The following is a 22,262-nucleotide window of genomic DNA, read 5'->3' on the forward strand; positions in this document are numbered from 1 at the left end:
TGGACGAGGCCAATAAAGATATCCTGATGGAGGCACAATATAAACAAGAAATATAGGAGCATAAAAGGTGATTGAATCAGTTGGCAAAAATATCAGATATTGAAACAAAAAGGTTAATACTACATTTACTATTAAAACCTTTAACCCGTTTACCGCGGCGAACATTCCGCCGTGGGTGCTCTGAAGGGTGGGCAGGGCTGTGTCGGCCAACGGTCGTGCACGGCACCCGGAAGGTAGCACAGAATGGGTTAAAGAAACACTAGTACTGGGAAAGGGCTCAAGTTAGTGCTGATGAGCAATTAAAATAAAATAGAAACACAAGTGCAGATATAAACTTTTGAGGATATTACAACTTGGCTTGTTTCAGTTACGATGAACAACAATGCAAATGGAAATGAGATCAATTTATTATTATTGAAACACCTAAGCAAATTTTAAACACCAGCTTTAATAATTTTATATAAAAGTTTTCAAATATATAACGTAATTTTATCAAATCATAATAACAAACACTGAATACATTGAATCAGGATATTACACGAAAAGTAAAACCATCAGATAAAGGGGTTCCATTGTTATCATTGATGCTACATGGTATAAAAACAGACCTTATTATTGTTACAAAAAGGTAGTTATCTGAAATTGGATCATAATTCTGCAATTAAATTAAGCTGTTAAAAAACAACAATTTAAAAAACTGTTAACAAAAGGCAAAATTAAAGAATCTGTTGGAAAACATTCAATTAAAGAACACTCATATATTCCATTCCTTTATTCATTACCAAGGATCGCTAAATATTCTAATATGCTATGCAACTATATTTTGCAGCTCTAAACTACATTTTTATACCAATTGCAGGTTATGTGGATTATCCTCTATGGAAGCTCTCACTAGAGATTTCTACACTATTCAAAAACACAACATATTTTAATATATTCAAACAAATCACAAAGGTGGTAAACTGTGTCCTATTTACATTAAAGAGCCTTTTTTTTAAAACGATTTTTATTGCAGAACTGAATGTGCAGTACATTTATCAAGATGGGATCACATCAGTGCAGATTCTTACCCCTCTTATCTCCGCACCCGTTTAGTATACACAGCCATTCAGCCCACATCCCGGAGGCCAGGCGGCGTCAATTACGTACTTGGTGCATTTTACACTTTCTACCACATATAGTCCCCGTGTGAGGCAATCTGCTGTCTTCTTTTCAACTTACTCTCCCCTTCCCCCTCTATCATCAAGCAGTAGTCTTCCAGCTTTGTCAGTTTTGTACCCCTGAACTTACCCTCCCCCCCTCCTCCCCTCAGTGTCTCTGCCGTCGCCTAGCGCTGAGTATCATGTTCCTGTTGTGGTGGACAGAAGCATCTAACTGTTTACTGGGTGTGTGTGTCTGGCGAGGGTACCGGCACCGCGGCAATCCTAGTCGGGTCCTCAGGCTCCTCTGGCTCCCCCTCTCCTTCCTCCTCCGCTGAGCTATCTCGCAGTGCCTGTACTAGCATTTCCCATGCCATCGCTGCCTCCTGGGCTCGCTCATCCGATTTACGACGGGCAAGTTGGTATCTGACCGTGCTCTCGCCGGCCGCCCATTTTAGGAATTCATTCAGCCATCTCCCGTGCGTCGGCCCCGTTTTTGATTTCCATCCCTTGGTCAACTCCCTCTTAGCTAAAATTAGGCCCATGTCAATGAACTTGCTCGATATTTTATTTTTGGGTGTGTGCGGGAACCAATGTAATATGCTGACCGCTCCATCGTACGTCAGGTCCCTATCCGCCACTTCGTTCAGCGTGTTGCCAATGTCCCTCCAATAATCCTGCAGATGAGGGCAGTCCCTTAGCATATGCACTAGATCCGCTCCTACCCTATTACATCTGGGGCACGCCGCATCCTCTGCTCCGAAGTATTTTGCAATTTTGCCCGGGGTGAGGTAGGCCCTATGAATAATGTAGAAGTGTATTAGCTGAAAGCGCGCGTTTCTAGTGCTCTTTCTGGCCCTCTGTACTAGTTGGGACCACGTGGTGTCCGGGATTTCTACCTGCAGGTCCGCTTCCTACTTGGCCTTCAGCACCGCAAGCGGCTGCAAGGACTCGCCTAGCATTCTGGAATAGAGGCACGTTACTGCTTTGAAGGTGCCCGCCGACATCATTGTGTACTGGCAGGCAATTGTCGTCGATGGTTTGAGCAGTCCTTCCCCCCAATGTGCCTGAATGGCTCTCACCACAGCTGCGTGTAGTAAGTAGTCCCCATGTCGGGAGATCATAGCGCTCCTGCAACGTCTGGTATGGGGTCATCACACCATCATCATAGAGATCTCCCACCATCTGCAACCCCGCTGCCTCCCATAGCTGGAGCCTCGACCAATCCCCACCGTGTGGGAGTGCTGTCACCATGCCCAGTGGTATTTTAGGCGCATATGGGTGCTTGACTCCCGCTCGCTTCTGCGAGCGGTTCCAACATAATCGGAACGTCTGTTCTTCTTGGGATAGGTCTCTGAGCACCAGCTTTTGTTGCAGGGCGATATAAGCCAGTACATGGCGGGGGGTACCGTTGTCTCTCTCCTGTTCCGGGCCGCGGTACGCTCTCGCAATTTCTTTCGTAAAGGTTTGAAGTTGGGCAGCCAGGTAGTAGAGTTCGAAATCTGGGACTGCTAGGCCTCCGTCGTCTTTGGGGCGGGTCAACGTTGCCAACGCAATTCTGCGTCTGCCTTTTCCCCATAAGAATGATATAATCGCCGTTCTCAACTGCCGAAAAACCCCTCCAGGCACCCAAATGGGAAGAGTCCTGAAGTAGTACAGCAAAGGTAGCAGGGCTACCATTTTTAAAAGAGATACCCGACCGGCTACTGATAGAGGTAGGGTGGCCCAAAAGGACATACGGTTCTGCAGAGCGCGGACACATCGTCCAACATTACCGTCCAGCATGTTCGCTGGTTCGTGGTATATGTGTACTCCCAGGTAGGTTAGGCAGTTGGGCTCCCATCTAAAAAGTGTGTGGGCTGGAGGTTGCTCCTCTTCCTTCCGTAGGGGGAAGAGACAGGTTTTGGCCCAATTTACTTTTAGGCCTGATAAGGCCCCGAAGCGCGCCAGCAGTCTCTCCGCGCCCTCCACAGCTCTCTCGGCATCCTCCAAATAGAGGAGGATGTCATCTGCATATAGTGAGATGAAGTGCTGTGTCCCTCTAAATCCCAACCCTTTGTAATAGTCACCCCACCTGGCCATCACTGCAAGAGGTTCCACCGCTAGCGCAAACAGTAGGGGAGAAAGTGCACATCCCTGTCTGGTACCCCGATTCACCTCATACTGGTGGGAGACCAGAGCGCCAACCCTCACTCTTGCTCTCGCAGACGCGTATAATACCTTCGTCCAAGTTATGTACCCTTCTCCTAGGCCGAAACTCAGCATCACTCTATATAGATACTCCCATTCTAGGCTGTCAAAGGCCTTCTCTATGTCAACAGCCAACACGAGGGGAGTTCTTGCCTCCGGAGGTGGATCGTCTACTAATCTTAGCAGTCTGCGGATGTTGTGCGTCGTGTTGCGGGTGGGTATGAATCCAGATTGGTCCTTATGGACTAGGTCTTGCATGTGGGTTAATAATCTGGAGGCTAGCACTGTGCTCAAGATCTTATAATCTGTTGTCAACATGGACAGTGGCCTATAGGACGCCGGGTCCGTGTTTTCCCTTCGTGGCTTCAGCAGAGGAATCATTATGGCCTCGCACATTGATTGGGGGAGCCGGCCTTTATCCTTGGCTTCATTGTATACTATTTGGAGCTTTGGGGCCAATTGTTCCAGATATCGCCCATAGAACTCAATGGGCAGTCCGTCTATGCCCGGAGTTTTGTTACGAGCTATCTGCTTCACCGCCCCTCTTATTTCTGATAACTCTATTTGGCCCCCCAGGGCGTCTGCCTGGTCCTGTTCAAGCCGCAGTAACTGTAAATCGCTTAAAAGAGCGTCTATTGCCTCTCCCTGGTCCCCCAGCGTGCTCTTATACAAGTCCTCATAATACGACCGAAAGCTGTCCAATATATCTGGTTGCGTGCTACAGATGCGGCCCCCTTCCCCTTCAGGGCCAAGATCAAGTGGCTGCTCCTGGTGGTGTTCGCCAGCCAAGCTAGGAGTGTGCCAGTTTTATCCCCCTCCGTGTGCGCTTTCGTTAGGTACGTCCTATAATCAAAACTACGAAGGCGCTCCACCTCCACTGCCACCGCCTCCCTCGCTTCGCTAACCTTCCCCTGAAGCTCGGGCCGGTTGGGGCGCGCTAGTTCGGCCTCCCTCAGCATACGCTCGGCTTTTTCCAGGTCGCCCAGCAGGGTCCTGCGCACTCCCGCATACTTTCCTATGCAGTGGCCTCTTACTATAATTTTAAAGGCGTCCCATTCCACTGCTCTGGTAGTAGCGGAACCCTCATTTTCCACAAAATATTGTGAGATCCTCCCTTCCAGCTCCTCCCGGAAAGGAGGGTCATCTAGCGTGTCCGGCCGCAGCCGCCACGTTGGTATCTGCAAAATTTCAGTCATCCAGTTCAGTGTTAAGAGTAGCGGGTTGTGATCGGAGATTGTGCGCGCCAAATACTCAGTCCTGGCTACTGCAGGAAGCACCGACTGGGAGCATAAGAAAGAGTCAATGCGGACATGGAGGTCATGCAGGCTGGAGTAAAACGAGTAGTCTCGCTCCGCTGGGTGTTGTGTGCGCCAAGCGTCTGACAGTTCCCATTTTCCCTGCCAGTCTGACCTGCATCTCGCTAGCCTATGTACTGGGGATGTATGCAGTGGTGGATGTGACCTATCTAGTACCGTGTCCGCTATGGAATTGAAGTCCCCCCCCATCAAAACCGGGCCTGTAAGGTAACTGGCTAGTTCCCCGGATAGCTTTGCAAAATAGTTTGCCTGGTCTATATTGGGTGCGTAGATACTGCTGAGTACGATGTGTCGGCCTCTAAGTTTGCCCTCGACCACCACAAATCTTCCTTCAGGGTCCACTATGTGTCTGGTTACTTGGAAAGGTGTACCCGCCCTTATCCATATTAACACCCCTCTAGCAAAGGTCGAATACGTGGTGTTGAATAAGTGCCCTCTCCACCTACGCTGCAGCGCGATTCCCTCTTTCTTTGTCAGGTGGGTTTCCTGTAGAAACGCTATGTGTACTCCTCTCCGAACCAGATAGCATGAATCCTAATTTCTCATTTCTTATTTAAAACATTTATAAAGCGCAGCGTGCACCGTACGGTTTCTTGGCGCTAGTAGGAGGTTCGGCAACTGAGGACAAAAACATGGAGCCTGTGGAAAAGAGACGGGGGGGGGGTTACACGGAGAAGGCCTGATTGAAAAGGAACGTTTTTAGATCCTTGCGGAAGGAAAGATAGTGAGTGGCAGAACGGAGATGGTCAGGGAGGGAGTTCCAAAACGTGGGAGCCAGGGTAGAGAAGTTGGTCCCACCCCACTTTTTGCGTTTGAAACGTGGGATCTGAAGGAGAGACTTGGAAGAAGAGCGAAGCTCTCTGGTGGGAACGTATTCTTTTATTAATGAAGAAATGAAGGTGGGGGCAGTGCCTTGACGGGCCTGGAAGACCATGCAGCCGGTCTTAAAGAGGGAGCGTTCCTTTACAGGAAGCCAGTGAAGCTCCCTGAGAAGAGGTGTGGAGTGGTGATAGCGTGGGAGACCATAGACCAACCGGGCCGCCTGGTTCTGGATCATCTGGAGTCTCCGCAGGCTGTATGCTGGGATGCCATGATAGAGGGCATTGGCATAGTCCAGCCGCGATATCACCAGGGCGGCCATGATCAACTTAAGTGCCTGAGGGGAGAAAAAGCGGGAAACAGTGCGGATGGTTCGAAGAGTGAGGAAACAGGAGGAGACCACAGAACCAATTTGAGAGTGGAGGGTGAGCTGGTTGTTCATTTTGACACCCAGTGTTTTGACCGTGGTAGAGGGTGAGAGTGCGGGACCAAGAGAGGAGGGCCAGAAAAGGGAGTTCCAGGGGCTGGATGAACCACCGGTGAGAACCAATTCGGTTTTGTCCGGGTTCAGCTTAAGATGGTTGTGGTTCATCCAGTCCCTGATGAATGTCATGGTTGACTGGAAATTAGAGACAGAGAGAGAGGAGGAAGATAGGTCAAAGATGAGCTGGAGGTCATCCGCATAATTGTACACGGTGACCTCCAGCTGCTGGAGTGCGAAAATAAGAGGAAAGATATAAAGGTTGAAAAGTAAAGGAGAGAGAGAGGAACCCTGGGGGACACCACAAGTGACAGGAAGTGGGGTGGTAGTAAAGTCTCCTAACCGGACCGCCTGGGTGCGGTCCCTCAGAAAGGAGGAGAGCCAGACCAGAGCTGATCCCCCGATTCCAGCCGCCTTGACACGGGAAAGTAAGATGGTATGGTCCACCGTGTCAAAGGCGGCGGAGAGATCGAGGAGGACCAGTGCCTGGTGTTCATCCATACCCTTCCTGAGGTTGTCTAGGACTGAGACCACAACTGATTCAGTCGAATGCCTAGGACGGAAGCCGGCCTGGCGGGATGCCAGTCCCCCATTAGCCTCTACATGGGCGCTGAGAACTGCGGTGACATGGCGTTCCAGCACCTTGCCCAAGTAGGGCAGCAGGGAAATGGGGCGGTAGTTGGCTGAGATGGACGGGTCCGCGCCAGGTTTTTTTAAGATGGGCACTATGGTGGCTGCTTTGAGCGCAGGGGTCACTACTCCCTGTGCTAGGGAGCTATTGAGGAGAGTAATGGGGGGTTCAGGACAACAGGAGTAGATTTGTTGCAGGATTCGTGCCGGACAGACATCTGCCGGGGAACCCGACTTCACTTTGGGAAGTATCTCCAGAAATGTTTCCTGAGTGAGGGGGGGAATGGAGGTAAGATGGCATTGAACGGTGGGAGGGGAGGGATCAACAAAGGCAGGCGAGGGAGGGGGGATGTTGGCCTTGATGGTTTCGATCTTATCCAAGAAATAGGTGTTAAGTTGATCGCATAGAAGCTGGGAAAGAGGGATTTGGGGTGAAGTTCTATCTGAAAAGGCCAAGTCATTCACTATACCGAAAATTTCTCTGGGTTTATTTTCGGCTGACATTATTTTTGTAGAAAAGTAGGTGGTTTTGGCAGCAAGAATTGCAGTTTTGTATTTGGCCAGTGATGTGAGAAAAAGGGTTTTAAGTAGGGGACAGTAATTTGTCCTCCATTGCCTCTCCGCCTGTCGGGTGATCAGTTTAAGCTCTTTAAGGTGGTCGTTAAACCACCTGTTGGAATCCTTAGGTCGACGGATGGAAATGCGACGAAGGGGAGCCACTGAGTCACAGCCTCCTATGCCTCCTTGCCATAGTGTGCAGCCCCCTCACATTCCAAGACACACATTTTATCGATCCCACATTAGCCATTGTCCCACAGTGTTCGGATCAGTTCAATGATGTATCGCCTCCTGGCGACAGGCGTGACACTGTTCCCGCCCCCCCTCAAAACTTCCCCATCTTCCCTCCCTTCACTGCGCCTCGAGTCACCCCAACTTCTCCAGCCCCCCCCCACAGAACAGAACCTAACCCCGAAAGAGCTGCTCCCATCCAAACTGTGTACAAGCAAACGTGCTCACAAGTTCTACTAATCCGCAGTCTTCACTACGGAGGCCTTATGGGCCCTAAGGAGCGTGAACTAGGCTCAAGCACTTTTAAGCACAGTCCCCAGTCCCCCCTCCCCACAATACGCAGTGGAACTCACGATGATCCAGTCTTACAGCTGCCTGCTTAGGTGTCCAGGCGGTAGCCCCAGCAGCCTCCATTCCTGCAAGAGCGCCATTTCCCTCTCTCAGCTCCCAAGTATTTCCCTCGACGTCTGTGGCGTGTTCGCTGGTCCCTTCATGCTGCCGAACTCTGACAGTTCCGTCTCTGAGCCCGTTCCCTGTTCATCCGAGCCCGAAACTCTCCCCGATTGGGCTAGTGCCGAGCCCGAGACGTCCATTACAGCCTGCAGCGCCTCTCTCCTCTCGTCCTCCGTCTGGGATTCCGTAGGCCTCCTGGACCCCTGTCTGCGCCCCCGGAGCCTCCGTGATTTCCTCACCGGCTGCCTCTGTCATTCCTCCTCCTCCCTAAACCGGGCTCCGTCCGTGCCCGCTTTGTAGGTGTCCCACCAGGCCCATGCCTCCGCCGCCGTGGGGAAGAACAGCGATTTCTCGTCCACTACTATTCGAAGCCTGGCCGGGAAAAGGAGTGAATACTGTATGCCTTCAGTTCGCAGTTCTTTCTTAATGGAAAGGAAAGAGGCCCGCAGCTTTTGAGTCTCGAACGTGTAGTCTGGGAATAGCGTGACTTTACTATTGTCCACTTGGAAGGGGCCTGCCTCCCTGGCCCTTTGCAGAAGCCAGTCCCTGTCCTTGTAGTGTAGCAATTTGATGACCACTGGGCGAGGTGGTAGGCCTGGTTTCGGGGGTTTGGCCGGGACTCGGTGCGCACGCTCTAGTGTGAAAAAGGGCGAAAGACCCTCCAGGGCAACTGCCGTTTTCCGCCGTTCGCTCAGGTAACCCACCTTGTCCGGGCCCTCTTTTTTCTCCGGAAGGCCCACTAGGCGCACGTTGTTCCGCCGACTGCGGTTTTTGGCATCCTCAGCCCGTCTCTCCAGGGTCTGTATGTGTTCCAGTGCCTCTGTAAGTCTTCCCTCCATGGTCTTGTGTGCTGGCACTACGTCTTTCAAGGTGTCTTCCACAGATTTGACCCTGTCCGCCAGCTTCCCATGGTCTGCACGTAAGAGCCCCAGACCCGTCGACACCTGCAGGATGTCTTGATGTAGAGCGTCTTTCGTGGCTGCGATGGCCTCTAGGATGCGGTTTTGCATCTGTTGTAGTTCCGTCAGGGGCTGCGGAACGTCATCAGGTGATTCCGTGGTTGGGTTGCCGTCTCCCTTCGCCCCCTTAGGCTTCCCCATGATGAATCGGGGTGGGTGTCTGGGGCCCCAACAAGGTTCGCTGGTGGCAGGCGCTCCCCACAACGGGCAACCAGGAGGGCAGCAGCTAGGCAGGTTTCCGTCCGAGCTTTAGCTCGGGTCACCCCGGGCCTCACAGCACTTCCACGCGTCCGCTGCCCCACGGGGTCCAGTCGACGCGGCGTTGGTCCCAGGTGCAGGCCCTCCTTGTCGGGGCAGGCGAGCTCCGCTTCCCCGCCTGCGGTCCAGCTCAGTGTTTGGCTGTTGGCGCGGTCCAGGGAGGCACTCAGGTTCCAGGGCCAGTGACGAAGTACAAGGGCGGAGACGCTCCAGGCCTCCAACGGATCCACCTCTCTTATGGACCCACCGCGGTCGTGAGGTGCTCCCAGTTCCGTAGGGGGACAGCAATCTCCAGTGGCGAGGGATTCAAGAGCCGTATAGGCCAGGGGGGCCACGTGGCAGTTCTGGCCCGCAAAGTTCGCCTAGTGCAATGCCCACGCGGCGAATGAGTACGGCTGTGCACAGCAGCTCCTCCGAGCACTAGGCGCCCCTCAGTTCGTCGGCGCACTTCAGCCCCCGGGTTCCTCCAGATTGGCTAGTAGGGAGGCAAGTCCACCGCCTCCGCGGAGTTTCTCCGAGCTCCCGGAAGGCCAGCAGTGATTAAGGCCAGCGGGGCAGAGAGTATGGGCTCGGGGGAGGTCTCAGGTCGAGTCCGGGGCTCCAGTGGTGGCTCTCCGGTCCCAACAGATGGTGTTTCCAGGTCTCCCCAGGTCTCCGGTAGATGGCAGAGTCCCTGTCCGCCGTAGGCCCCAAGCCGGGGGGTTGCATAGTCAGGCGTCCCGGTGGTGGGGGATCCAGCCAGTTCAGGGCGTCATTCGCCAGTTGGCCCCCCACACAGCTCTTTCCCCCACACCGCCCGCAGGGTGATCCCCACCAGCGACAGGGCGCAGCTCGCCGAAGGTCCGCTGGAGGGACGGGGGGCGGTCTTTCCCAGGGCCAAGCTCCGTCTGGGCCCAGAAGCCGGGGAGTCTTGTAGTTCTCCGGTCAGGTGAGGGGTCGCACAGAGACTCACCCGGAGCAGGGGGCCGGATCCGTGGCACTCGGGCTGGGATGCGCCTCCGCCGATTCGAGTTGCATCGGACAGGGGGCAGGCTCCACCGCAACGCCGCCTCTACGATCTTCGGCCGCGGGCACCAGCAGCCGCACAGTCAGGGCCTCGGTGCGGTCGCCATTTTGCTCTTCACCCGGGTGCACTCTTTACTGCTGGTGTTCAGCTGTTTTGCAGTGGCTAGCAGGGCGCCGCCGGCCCCAAAGCAGGCACTGGGGTCCGCCGTCGGAGCTCCCCCCGACTTTCGGGGGGTATGTCCACGTGTACAGTGGATCAATTGCAGGATTAGCGGGCGGACGGAGGTCGGGAGCCGCTTTAGGCAGCGACCATCTCCGTCGGCTGCTAGCCACGCCCCCCTTTACATTAAAGAGCCTTGATGACAATATTCTCCCTGCAGAAGGAAAAGGGAACATGGGACAGCATTTAAATATTTCACCTAATATATCCATTAAGGAGAAAGTTTTTTTTTATATGAAGTGATTTATTTGATCTTAGAACATAACACCATGCTTTGTCATTAAGGTGATTCCTTAATTAGAGACACTTGTGACAGCCATGGACAGCCCGCATATCAGAACACTTTTATGTTTTATAAGAAATCCTGATTGGCAAAAAAAGTTTAAGTGGTGCTTCATTGAGTACAGAATTGCGGTTGCATACTTTTACAGAAACCCCATATCAGATTTTAGGGTTAAAAGTAAATGGTGAAGTGTCTACATGATAACCTTATTTCTACGGCTTGGGAGACTCAGTATATTTTATGGTGCAAGAGACTTGTGTCAGGAGTATCCTGACTAGTAGTCTATGTGATTATGGCATGTTGCTCAATGACATACTGCTGCACTCTTTTAGGGTTTTAAGGGCCACACAAAGTAGTGCTCCTTTACTCTGGGCAACTACAGTTCTCAAGCCAAAGAAGTTGCAGGTTTTTTTACCCACAAGTCACCGTGGGGGGTTGCCTACCCACTCTCTCAAATAAAGCAGGTACTTTGTCATAGCTGGTTCTTTTCATTCTCCTTGAGTACATCTTGCATGTGCATGTAAGTACGTGAGCACATATGAGATGGGATACTTGGTTGGGGCACCCCTGAATGTATGAGGCACTTACGGTTGTAGGGTGTGCAACAAGGTTACTGGTGGGCAGAAGTTGCTGTCTCCCTCTTTCTAGCATGTCATCCTCTACTGCTCCACTAGCCTTTCCCCTCATGTTGTTATACGCTGTAAAGCCAAGTGTAGAATTTGGCTTTTGATATGCAAACACAGGACCGGGCTGTTTCAGGCTTTGATTGAAACTTCAAACCAGTTCCAGCAGGTGATGGTATGACACAAGAGACAAGAACACCTGCGGTGCACACCTTATTGGAAGGACTTGGCTGGTGCCTCAGTCCTGCATTCTGTGCTTTGCACTGTAAGGAGAAACCATCTAACAAGAATAGACAATATAGCAAAGCATAAATTTCATCTCCAAATATATGCCTTGGAAAATGGGCTACCTAAAGAGAAATTCACTCTGCATGGATAGGTTTCCCTGCATAGTTTGGGCTGAACTTTGAATTTGATTGGACATTTGGGGGTGCCACTGCCAACGGTTCCCAAGACTGGATAAAAGTGAGTCTACATTAATCATTCAGTCCTCAGTTTTTGACTTGCTGAAGCTCTGCACATCCGTCTATATAAAGGACTGGACCAGAGATTAAGATCATGACTTTCTTCCTTTAAGGGGACAGAACCAAGTCCCTAGGACAGAGGAGGAGACCTATGCTGTTGAGCTCTGCCTTGCTGAAGAAGAATTAAATTGCATTGTGTACTTATAACTTACATGGTTAAAGCTTGATATTCCATATCCCTGTACTGTAATGAGGTGCACAGACTTCCTTAGTTTGATGGAGTCCAGAGTTGATGCTCAAACGCCCAGTCCAACCCAAAGTGGACATCCAAGTAGCAAACTTGCTGAAGTACAGCAGTATTGAGGCTGGTATGCGAACCTCCGAGAGATACACAGTGATGTGGTCAGTCACCTCTGTGAGCTGCTGCGCTCTACGTCAAAGGCAGAATGTGACCGGGTGAGAGGCACCAAGTAAGGTGGCACAGGATTGATGTGAGCCTGCAGCCAGAATTCCTGATTTAACCTGGTGATCCTGAAAACGGTACCCTGTGAGCTCGTTATCACTGTAATGAGCCCTTGCTTTTCCCTACAGACGGTGGCTATGTGAAACGCTATGAGTGGCAGTCCATGTGATGTGAAGTGACATCAATGGACAAACAGCAACCTGATCCAAAGCTGTACCTGAAAGCGACATGTCTGAAGCCATGACTGCAAGTTACAAAGAGGACACAATCTCACTTGATGCTTGCCTGTGATGATCCCGGATGAATGACTCTATCCCAGAAAGCCTTGTACTCTTCAAAGACTGTGTGGTGCCCCTGCAGTTTCCGAGTCTCTACAGATCCGGATCGCTGAACTTCAAGGTGACTAGAACAGTGAGATAGACATCCACACCGGTGCAGCATTAGAAAGCAGGTGGAGGGTGTGCTTAATACTAGGGTAATTTGTTGAGGTGTAACCCGAATACTGAAATAGCCCTCTCCCCTATCCCCACCCTTCTGAGCATACAAGCTGGCAGGGTTATATTTATTGTGAATCCCTGAAGTAAATCAATGCCACAGAAGTTCTTAATGTTACTGTGTTTGTGCAATCATAATGAAAGTCATGTTTAAAAAAAATGTAATATTAGTGCTTGGACAATTCTTGTATCATGATACCTGTGCTGCTTCAACTAGATATTCTACCCCCACACCAGCCTCCAAGAGAAAATCTTGACAATTCAACTGTGCTACCCCCTGAAAGTGAAACCCTAAAAAGGAGGCTCTAGGCATTTCAATAAGCTCACAGTAGTATCTGGCTACTTTATCTCTATGTGTAGTACTTGTTACAAGGGTTGGCTAAGTGCTGTTAAGATGTGTAGGTTCCAGAGAACTAGCCTCACCGCGTGGCCGCCAGAAGGGGGGCAAAGGTGAAGAAACGTTCTAATCTATGCACTTTTTTAGGACCCTGCACCTTTACTGTAACATCTCCTTATAGATTTTGAAGCAAACCAGCCCTCTTTATTCTTGGCAGCTAGCATGTCTTAAAACCACTGAAAGATGACAGATATTGACATATTCCCCGCATGACATTTTTTTCTTAGGCTCACAAATACTCCTGACGTGTATGCCTGACAGATTGCTCAGATGATTTCATTCATTCTAACACAAGGAACTCCAGGCGTGAACCTTTATAAGTAAGTACATTTTTACTAATGGTTAACTAAAATCAATACAATTAAAAAACCATGAGTAACTCGAGAAAAATAGCACAACATCACATGTATAATTTAGCAATGTAATACAATTACATACATGCTGAAAGTTATTAAAACAAATACCGCATATACACTTTAATATTATCCAGAACATCTATCTAAAAATAACCAAATTGGTTTTGCAGACGAAGATTAGACAAATACAGCATAAAATATAGTCTTAAAGTATCAGTGTACAGGTATCAGGATGTGTGTCCCCAGCTTCTCCTCAAGTCTAATCAGTAAAAGGTCAATGAATGTAATCAGCCTGCCAATGACAAACTAATCAGGGCTAGACAGATATATCAGGCGCAGCTGTACAGCTGTATTGCTTGTATGCAACGCTTCTGAAACTTGGCTTAATTAATCTGATGCGCTCAGCTTTTACCTTGGACAAACACACAATGGTCGTTTCGACTCCACGACCTTTGTGTTTGGTGTGGCTCAAACAAGTCTCTGTTGCCCGCTATACAGAGCAGTGGGAAGCAAAATCACAAACTTCGGTGTAATTTTTCTTTTCGATGTGTCTAAATGGGGTTAAGTATGTGACAAGAACATACCTTTCTCTCTTGGGTTTATTAGTGCTTCATAACCTCTTTGAAATGGCAGGTCGGGAATTATTTCTTTACTGCGTATTTTAAAGGAATTACACTGGTACCAAGAATTCCATTCTGCACTTTGAAGGCGTCAGCAATGGTTTTTGTGCACCCTGACCATTCCTTATCATATATATTACCGTCGGATATTCCCATCCAAATCTTGTGGTTGTCTTCAGGGGGCACTTTTCAGAAAAGAATAATATTTTATTAATAAGTAGTTGAGATTTATTTTTATATTCACAAGTCCCAGCTCTAACCTCAATTGGCTAGCCGGACAAGCCATTGATAGGCCGAATCTACATATTCGAGTTATGCCAAATATTATTTCTGTAGCACTGCACAACCTTTTTCCAAGGTCCAGAGCGCTATATAAACAAGCATTTACAATGTAATGGTTTCGCCTTTGGAAAAGTTAGAGCTATTGGCATTGTAAATGACAAAATTTGTATTTATGTGTTGGTTTTGAAAACAGATAAATAAATGGCATTGTCATTTACATTGCCATTAGCTTAATCTCGGCAGTCACACTGCACTCCCTAGCATTCTGCAGTCACTCTGCACTCCCTAGCAGTCACTCTGCACTCCCTAGCACTCCCTAGTCTCTCTGCAGTCCCTAGCACTCCCTAGTCACTCTGCACTCTCTAGCACTCCCTAGTTTAGTGGTGAACCAGTCTAGGGAAGTATGAAATTAATTTTAGCTGTGTACACGTCAGTCTGTTATTTAGATTGAGTAGTTCTGATATCGATGCTATTCTACATTATTTTGTTATTCTATTCGCAGGTGAAACCATCTCTATTTTTTTTTCCTAACTCTGCGAGCACACTTTCAGTCAGTTAAAAGAAATGCTCCCCTCTGTTTGTTTCACTGCATGCAGGGGTTTGCCGCTTCCATCCCTCTTCCGTTTTATAGCCAAAGGTTACAAATGCCGCGCTGCTGTCCTTGGAGAGGAAGCCGCAGTTTGACCGATGGCCAGGACTTTTCACAAAAGCACAGATTCCCGGGACTTCATTCTCAGCCACAGTTTTCAGAAGTGACAAATCTGTGCTAACTGTTAAAAAACCGAGGCCGGGCTATTGCAACTCAATACGACAAAAGAAGTCTCGGGGGGGGGGGGGTGGACCCCGCTCTAGGAGAGTAGGGTCTGCAATCCTATGATCACCCCAGATTTTTGCTTTTTGCTTCACTGGTTTACGGCTTCTCTGGCTGTGGGCCTGCTAATCAGACCCACAGCCTTGCTGTTCTCTCACTAAATTAACACGTGTACCTTAGGTGAATTTACCAATTGGTACTGGGCCACCTTATCAGACCCTGTAACTCACGGCATAGGTGTACCCAGGGCCTACCAGGGGCTGCAGCATGTATTATGCCACCCCAGGCTGGCCATCTAAATCTGACACAACTGGCTGCACGACAGCTGGGGCAAGGTGGTGTAAACACCCTTTGCTTTAGATATAGTATACCTATATCTAACCCTAAAATGGACACCCGTATTCCTATCAGTCACTCCTATGGCAGGCCTTGACAATCCTGAAGGCAGAGTGCTTGGAATCGTGTGAGATGGTGCTCTGGCATGAGCTGAGCCCGTTTGCAGCTTGCGGAACCGAGTCCTAATAGCTGTTCCATGATAACGCATACCATATACTCTTAAGTGCATTATAATCCTCGCGGTTATATGCTAACTCTGGTATCGCTGTATCAAAACATGTCGAGTAAGGTGTCATACGAATTGGAATACTAACCCCTCGCCAATTCTGGCGACGGGGTTAGCATCCCACCCTTCTAGAGGGACACGACATGTATGCAACTATGAACCCCGGTTAAAGTTAACTCAAGCCTCAGCATCACAAAATGGATGCTGCCACCACAGACACAAGCCTGACCTCCTGCTGCTGGGAGTCCTTCCAGCGAGGGAGGCTTGGACAAAGGGTTTCCTGTCAGGGGCGGTGCTAGCACCATCCCAGACAGGGTTTTGTGTATCCTGGGTAGGCAGGGCTTTAGAGGAAGGTGACTGCAAGTGGCACCCCGGTGCTCACTATGCATCTGCCGGCTAGAACCAGTTCCAGGGGCACACCAGCCCCTGAGCTGGGGAAAGTCCGGCATGGGAGAGGGGTGTAACCACCCCCCTTCCTGGTCCCACCCATGGGCAGGACCTAGTCGCGTGCCAGCCCCTTTTCCTAGTATAAAGAAAGGAGCGGGCCCCCTTCCAAATTAGATCATCTTTGAATCCTGAAACTACTTTCTACGAAAGTAACTCTCGACTTCTTCTCAAGATTTCTCCCTTGTGGCTAAGGAGTAGTCACCCTGCATCCGCAGGCACCATCCAAGCATCGCGGTCTGCTATAAGTCTCTCCTCCGGATCAAGACTGCCCAGCTCGACGAGAACCGGCTTCCCTGGCACCTCTGACCTCAACCTGCATCATCAGCCCAGCTGAGATTCGTGGGTGTGACGAGACCTCGAGGGACCGGCCATCTTCAGGACCGCACGACGCTTGCCCAGCACGACCGCCGAGGGATCCTCGAGTGAGTGCTTTGGGGTCCGAGAAGCCCCAACCCTGAGCAGCTACAGCACCGAAGTTCAGCCTCCCAGCCTCCACGAGATCTGCGTGTGGCCCTTCTGCCTGTTTGCTGCTCACCGCGTTGTCTGGCTACTAGCCCGCTGGCTTGTGGCCTTCCCGACGACGAACGACGACATCAACACCGCTGGTCTGGTTGCTCCAGACTGGCCCTAGCTCCCCTCCAAAAGAGGAGCACCCCGGACCCTCCTGCTCCACTCCAGACGCCATTTTGAGTCCACTGCGTGGGCTTGCATTTGCCAAGACTTGTTGCCCCAATCCTGGGTCCAGCGACGTCGACAGCAGATACCATTGTGGGACAGCTCGCACCTCCATCCTGGTTGCCGACCACGCCTCCTGGTCCGTGAGACTGCAGAGCCCAGCGTCGCCCACTCACCTGGTCGAGGTGACTCCATCCGGTGCCATCCTGGTGCCCATCTAATCACTGGCTAGTGACTGCTGGCCAGTGGCGAAGACTGCAAATGAGGTGTGAAAGTGCGGATTCTTTTAAAGGCTATGATTCCGGCTTGTCAGAACAAGAAAACGGTCATCAGGCGGATTTGCAGATGCTCACTCAGGAGATGCAGACTGTGTATTAATGAAGGATTAGAGCACGCCGCACAAGGTGTGAGGGACACCAGGCAGCTTTGAGGCGCAGCTCAAAACAACGAGCACTCAATTCATACAGCCGATATGGCATCTAAGGCGACAGTGTAGAATAACAAGACCCCACAGTAATCCAACAAGCACTGGCCGCGCGGACGTAACAGTAAAGCAGCGCGGCCGCAAAATGAAACAAGTCATGCGCCGCCTAAGCTAAATGCCGGCTCTGGCCCTAAAGTATTGGAATATGCAATTAACCCCCTTCAAAACTCCTGTGAAATACGTCTTTTACAGCCACTTAATTTGTCACAGTATGCTTTAAAAGACCCCGTTTGGGCGTGGCTTGTTTCCTTGGGGAGAACTTTAACTTCTTCAGAAGACTGTCTCTGGGCAATGTGGTTGGCGTGGCTGTGTGAAAACGTTTTACCGGACAGGCGTTTGTTTCCAGTCAAGCTCTTGTTATATCTTTAACAATACGACTGACTGCAAAAAATTTACTAATCAGCTCCTGCTGAAACAACAGTACTAGTGTGAAGCAAAAGAGAAAAGAAGCAGTTCTCAGGAAGTTGCAATAAACTTGACTGGCAGCGCGTGAGTGAAATATCCAGGAACCTTCAATTATGACGCATGTAGTATTCTATCGCAATTGCAGTGCAAGTTCTTTGGACGTGAAGTGAATTTGAAAGGTTAACGGCCTTCGCACTGAATCACAGAAGTAATGCCACAGCCATCCTCTGTCTGCTTATTCCCCTGAGCCTGTACTGTGGTACAAGCCACAGCTAGGATTATCCGCTTGCTTTTCACTCTTTTCTGTATCACGTGCTTCCTCTCAAAAACAAACGACAATAGCGCTTTGCTTTTGGTTACAAAAATATATTTTGTTCGGCACTTACAGTGGTTTTCAGCTCCAACAGTGCATTTTTAGCGATCGTTTTGACCGACATTACAGATGACTTTCAGATAAACAACTTCGCCTTGTTTATCTGCCTTTTTCTACTGTTACACCACATTTTAGGGAAACCTCCTGAAGCTTGCAAACAAAGTGGCACGGGGTGGGGAGGGGGGTTGAGAATGCAACTGTGCGCTGCAGGGACTGTTAAACATGTTTGCAACAAGGGTTGCCAGCGTGAGACATTCACCACAGCAGGATAGCGATCTAACAGCTAAATCACACCAGGGCTCGTATGAATACAGTAGTTTGTTCACATACACAGAATTGCAAACTTGTTCGATACATCAGGCCCAGGGTTCATATTCTCAAGGGGAAAGATACAGCGGGAGGGGGGCAGGCAGGCACACGGACAGCGGGTGGGGGGCGGGAAAGGAACGGACAGCGGGAGGGGGGGCGGGAAAGGAACGGACAGCGGGAGGGGGCAAGGAAGGCACTCACCTGGACTTCCTCGGGCGGCGGGCGGCCGTGGAATGACGAACACAAACCTGGACACCCCAAAAAAATAAACCCCGCCCACGGCCGCGATGACGTTGCGGAGGGAAGAAATCGCAGAACGCCCACGAATCAGGTCCGGCCATGACAGACAGATCTCTGTTCCAATGGCTAGCCTCCATTTATGGAGCTAGCCAATGGAACAGAGGGCGTAATCCCAAGCCCACTCTGTTCTAACATAAGATTTCGCCTGTGCCGAAAAGCTGCGCAGAGCGCAGCCTTCGGCGAGGCGAAACCTAAAAACGAAGGAACTGGCTTGACTTTAATCAAATTTGCAAATTGGTAAAGTTGAAGGACTTTGTAAGTGTAAGTAGATATTTGTGTGCACTTCATGGTGCACATTTTGGGGCATATTCTCAAAAACGTGAGATAACCATCGCAAAATTAACTTAACGTAACTTTCAACATCGCAGTCTATCGCAGCAAAATTATACTGTGTTAACTAAGTATTCACAACACGGCGGTACCATGCGATAGTCCCCAGACAACGCCTCAAATCACCGCTTTAAATGCAACACCTCGCTGCAAAAATGCAAAACATGAACGCAAAAAAAGCTGCGATGAGGCCAATCGCGATACAAAAATCAGCCGAAACTAGCAACAGCCCTGCAATTCACACACATCAGACGGGAAAAATCACAATAAAAGTAGAAAAAAATCAGACAAACAAATGCCAAACAACAGCGTAGCACAATGGATGTTGCCGGTGCAAGTACGGAGGAGAACCAGAATCCCACAAGCCACCCAGAGGACCTGCCTGGGACCTCGGGGTCAGAGAAGGGCAAGTAGAAGAAGAGTAGGAAGAAGCGGTTCAGTCCGCAGGAAAACAGGATCCTGATAACGGAGATGGTAGAACACCACCACCAACTGTTCGTCACCTCCACTGTGTCGTTGGTAGCCAAAAATGGACTATGACAGTCCATCATGGACAAGGTGAATGCAGTGGGAGTGCTGAAGTGGACAATGGAAGAGGTCAAGAGGCGCTGGAATGATGTCAAGTGCAAAACCAAGCTGAAACTCGCCAACAAACGCAAGGCAGCAAAGCAGACTGGAGGTGGGAGTCCTGCGCCATAGGAGGAGTTGGACGATATGGAGGAAATGGTGTCCACAGTCATCAGTGGGGAGACGGTGGCAGGAGTTGGGGGACCGGACACTGCTCAACATGACCGGACACAACAGCACCAGGGTGAATAATGGCCAGGGACTGGGGGACAGGGGAGCTGGGCCAAATGGCACACATGCACAATTGAGCTGAGCACATCTGTGGACAAACCATGCCCCACACCCCCAACTCCCACCAAGAGACCAATGTACCCAAGTATGCAACATCTCAGCACTGTATAAGCACAGAAGTCAATGGCACACCGCAGGAAAGAGTGAAAGGGCAGCAAAATCAGAGCTGCAGGGGCGACTGCCCTGAAATGAAGCACACGCACATAACAGGCAGAGCACATCAACACTGACAACAATGTGGTACAAACCGCAACATGTCCACAACAGAACACAGGACACAACTGGTGCCGACTGAGTGTAGACACTGGCCAATCACATTTGGTATTGCAGGGAACTGTGAGCTGATAATGTACAAGTACAAACACACACACGTCATGTTGTAGAAATGTCCACTGTCCCCCATCAAATAGGCAGCTCCTCCCAAACAGCCACAATGTACACAGTCATGCAGTCTGTATGAAAACATGTACAATGCGACAACATACATGTGAACACAATGCATCTCCCCTTCACATTGCAGAGGGAGAATCAACACCTCCTGCAGAGCAACCCGACCCACTCTTCTGTGATGACGAAGAGGACCAACACAGCTTCGACTCTAACACCCTCCAACAGCTCGTGGAGAGCCTCTGCAGCCCACTTCCAGGAGCAGGGCAGCCCAGCTGCTACCAGGAGACCCCACCCCCTGCAAAGACAACACAGCAGGCAGCACCCACCACTACGGCTGCCTCCCAGGACCCCCATGAAGAACACATGGCCTTCCAACGCCGTGTGTTGGGGTGCCAGGAGCAGCTGGCTGAACAGGTGCGGGTGGGCTTCAACGCATGGCAGACAAACTAGATGCCATACGTGGGTGTCGAAGTCCCATCAGGGACCACTCACGGTCCCTAACGGTCACCCACAGCCCGTTCCATGCTCTCCAACTGGCCATGGCTGACATCGCTGGAGCCCTGACTCAGAGAATAGAACAACTGTCCAGTCAGAGTGGCTCTAGCGATGTCACACAGGAGTTGGGAAACATGTGGAGGTTAATGGAGACCATGGAGCGGGCGAATGCGGAAAGAGCGACTGCCACGGTTGCACACCAGCGAGTGGTAACTGGGTTCCTCAATGATCTTAAGACCATCCTCATGGCATTGCTGCCACAAGGCCTGGTGCTGATGCATGCTGCTGCTGCCACTACATCCACATCTCTGCACCCTGAAGTGTCAGTGCCATACAGTGAGAAAACAAGAACAAGGGGCACCCTCCTCACTAGGAACCAGGGCATGTAATGTGTAACGGAAACAAAGGTTCCAGAGAAATGTTAGGCTAATCTATAATCTATAATAATAATCAAATGCACAATCTCAATCACAAAAACAGGTTAAGGTGATGTCAGAAAGAAAGAGGGCCTTGCAGAGTTTATGTTCACATTAATTCTTTTTATCAGATTTGTAAAATTCAAATTGATATATACACAGACCAAGAAAAAACAATAGTGCTTTTGTGTACCCAAGTGAAATGGAACCATAAAACAAACAGGGAAAAACCTTTCTATACTTGCAGGTGCATAGCGCATTGCATAAGGCCGTCCCCATGGGCACCGACCTCTCCGCAAGCCTCGCCATTAGAAGATAGGCTACTAGATAATTATTTGAAAGAGAAAGTCATTTCATTACCTTATAAGAAGATTTTAAATAACTCCCCAGATGCTTTAGGGAAGATCCGTTCTAAATAGTTGGAGGATGTGGGAGATCTAGATGATGAAGCGTGGCAGGAAGCTCTGGCATCTCCTCGAGAGGTTGCGGTACACTCCAGATTTAAATCGAACCAGCTTAAGCTCCTCCACAGAGTTTATTAGACAGACATCGCGTTATCTAAGAGGAGCGTTTTGGGTTCCCCGTAGTGTCCCCGGGGATGTGGGCAAGTGGGCACAAACACCAGTGGTGGGAATGTCCAAGCATATGGCGGTATTGGAGGAAAGTGACCTCAAAGATATGGGAAGTTTGTGGGAAGAGTATGGAGGTCACTCCCCGACTTTGCCTTCTAAATGTATGGGATGCGACTGACCTGACGGCTAAAGAACAGACCTGGTTCTCCCTTGGGAATGTAGTTGCGAAACGCAATATAGCCAGAACTTGGAAGGGTGACACGACACCCAAACTCTGTGACTGGGAAACGGATATGGACTGGTGTATGCAGATGTAGAGGGTGGTCTACGAAGGGAGGGGTTGCCCCAGAAGTGGACCAAGATTTGGGGTGACTGGAACAAAGTGAGGCGAATGTTGTGTGAGCCATTTCTCCATCCCTTCCCACAAGATGTTATGACTCTGTGATAGCATTGGTCAAGATGTGGAAATTGATGTTCTGTCATGTGATGGAGATGTTGGACTCCTAAGAGAAATCAATGCTGGTTTTGGTACTTATGCACTATGTCACTTTATTCTATGCAGTCATACGTTTGTTTTTCTTGTCAATAAAAAGA

Source organism: Lissotriton vulgaris, chromosome 5 (assembly GCF_964263255.1).
Source record: "Lissotriton vulgaris chromosome 5, aLisVul1.2, whole genome shotgun sequence".
Classification (NCBI taxonomy): domain Eukaryota; kingdom Metazoa; phylum Chordata; class Amphibia; order Caudata; family Salamandridae; genus Lissotriton; species Lissotriton vulgaris.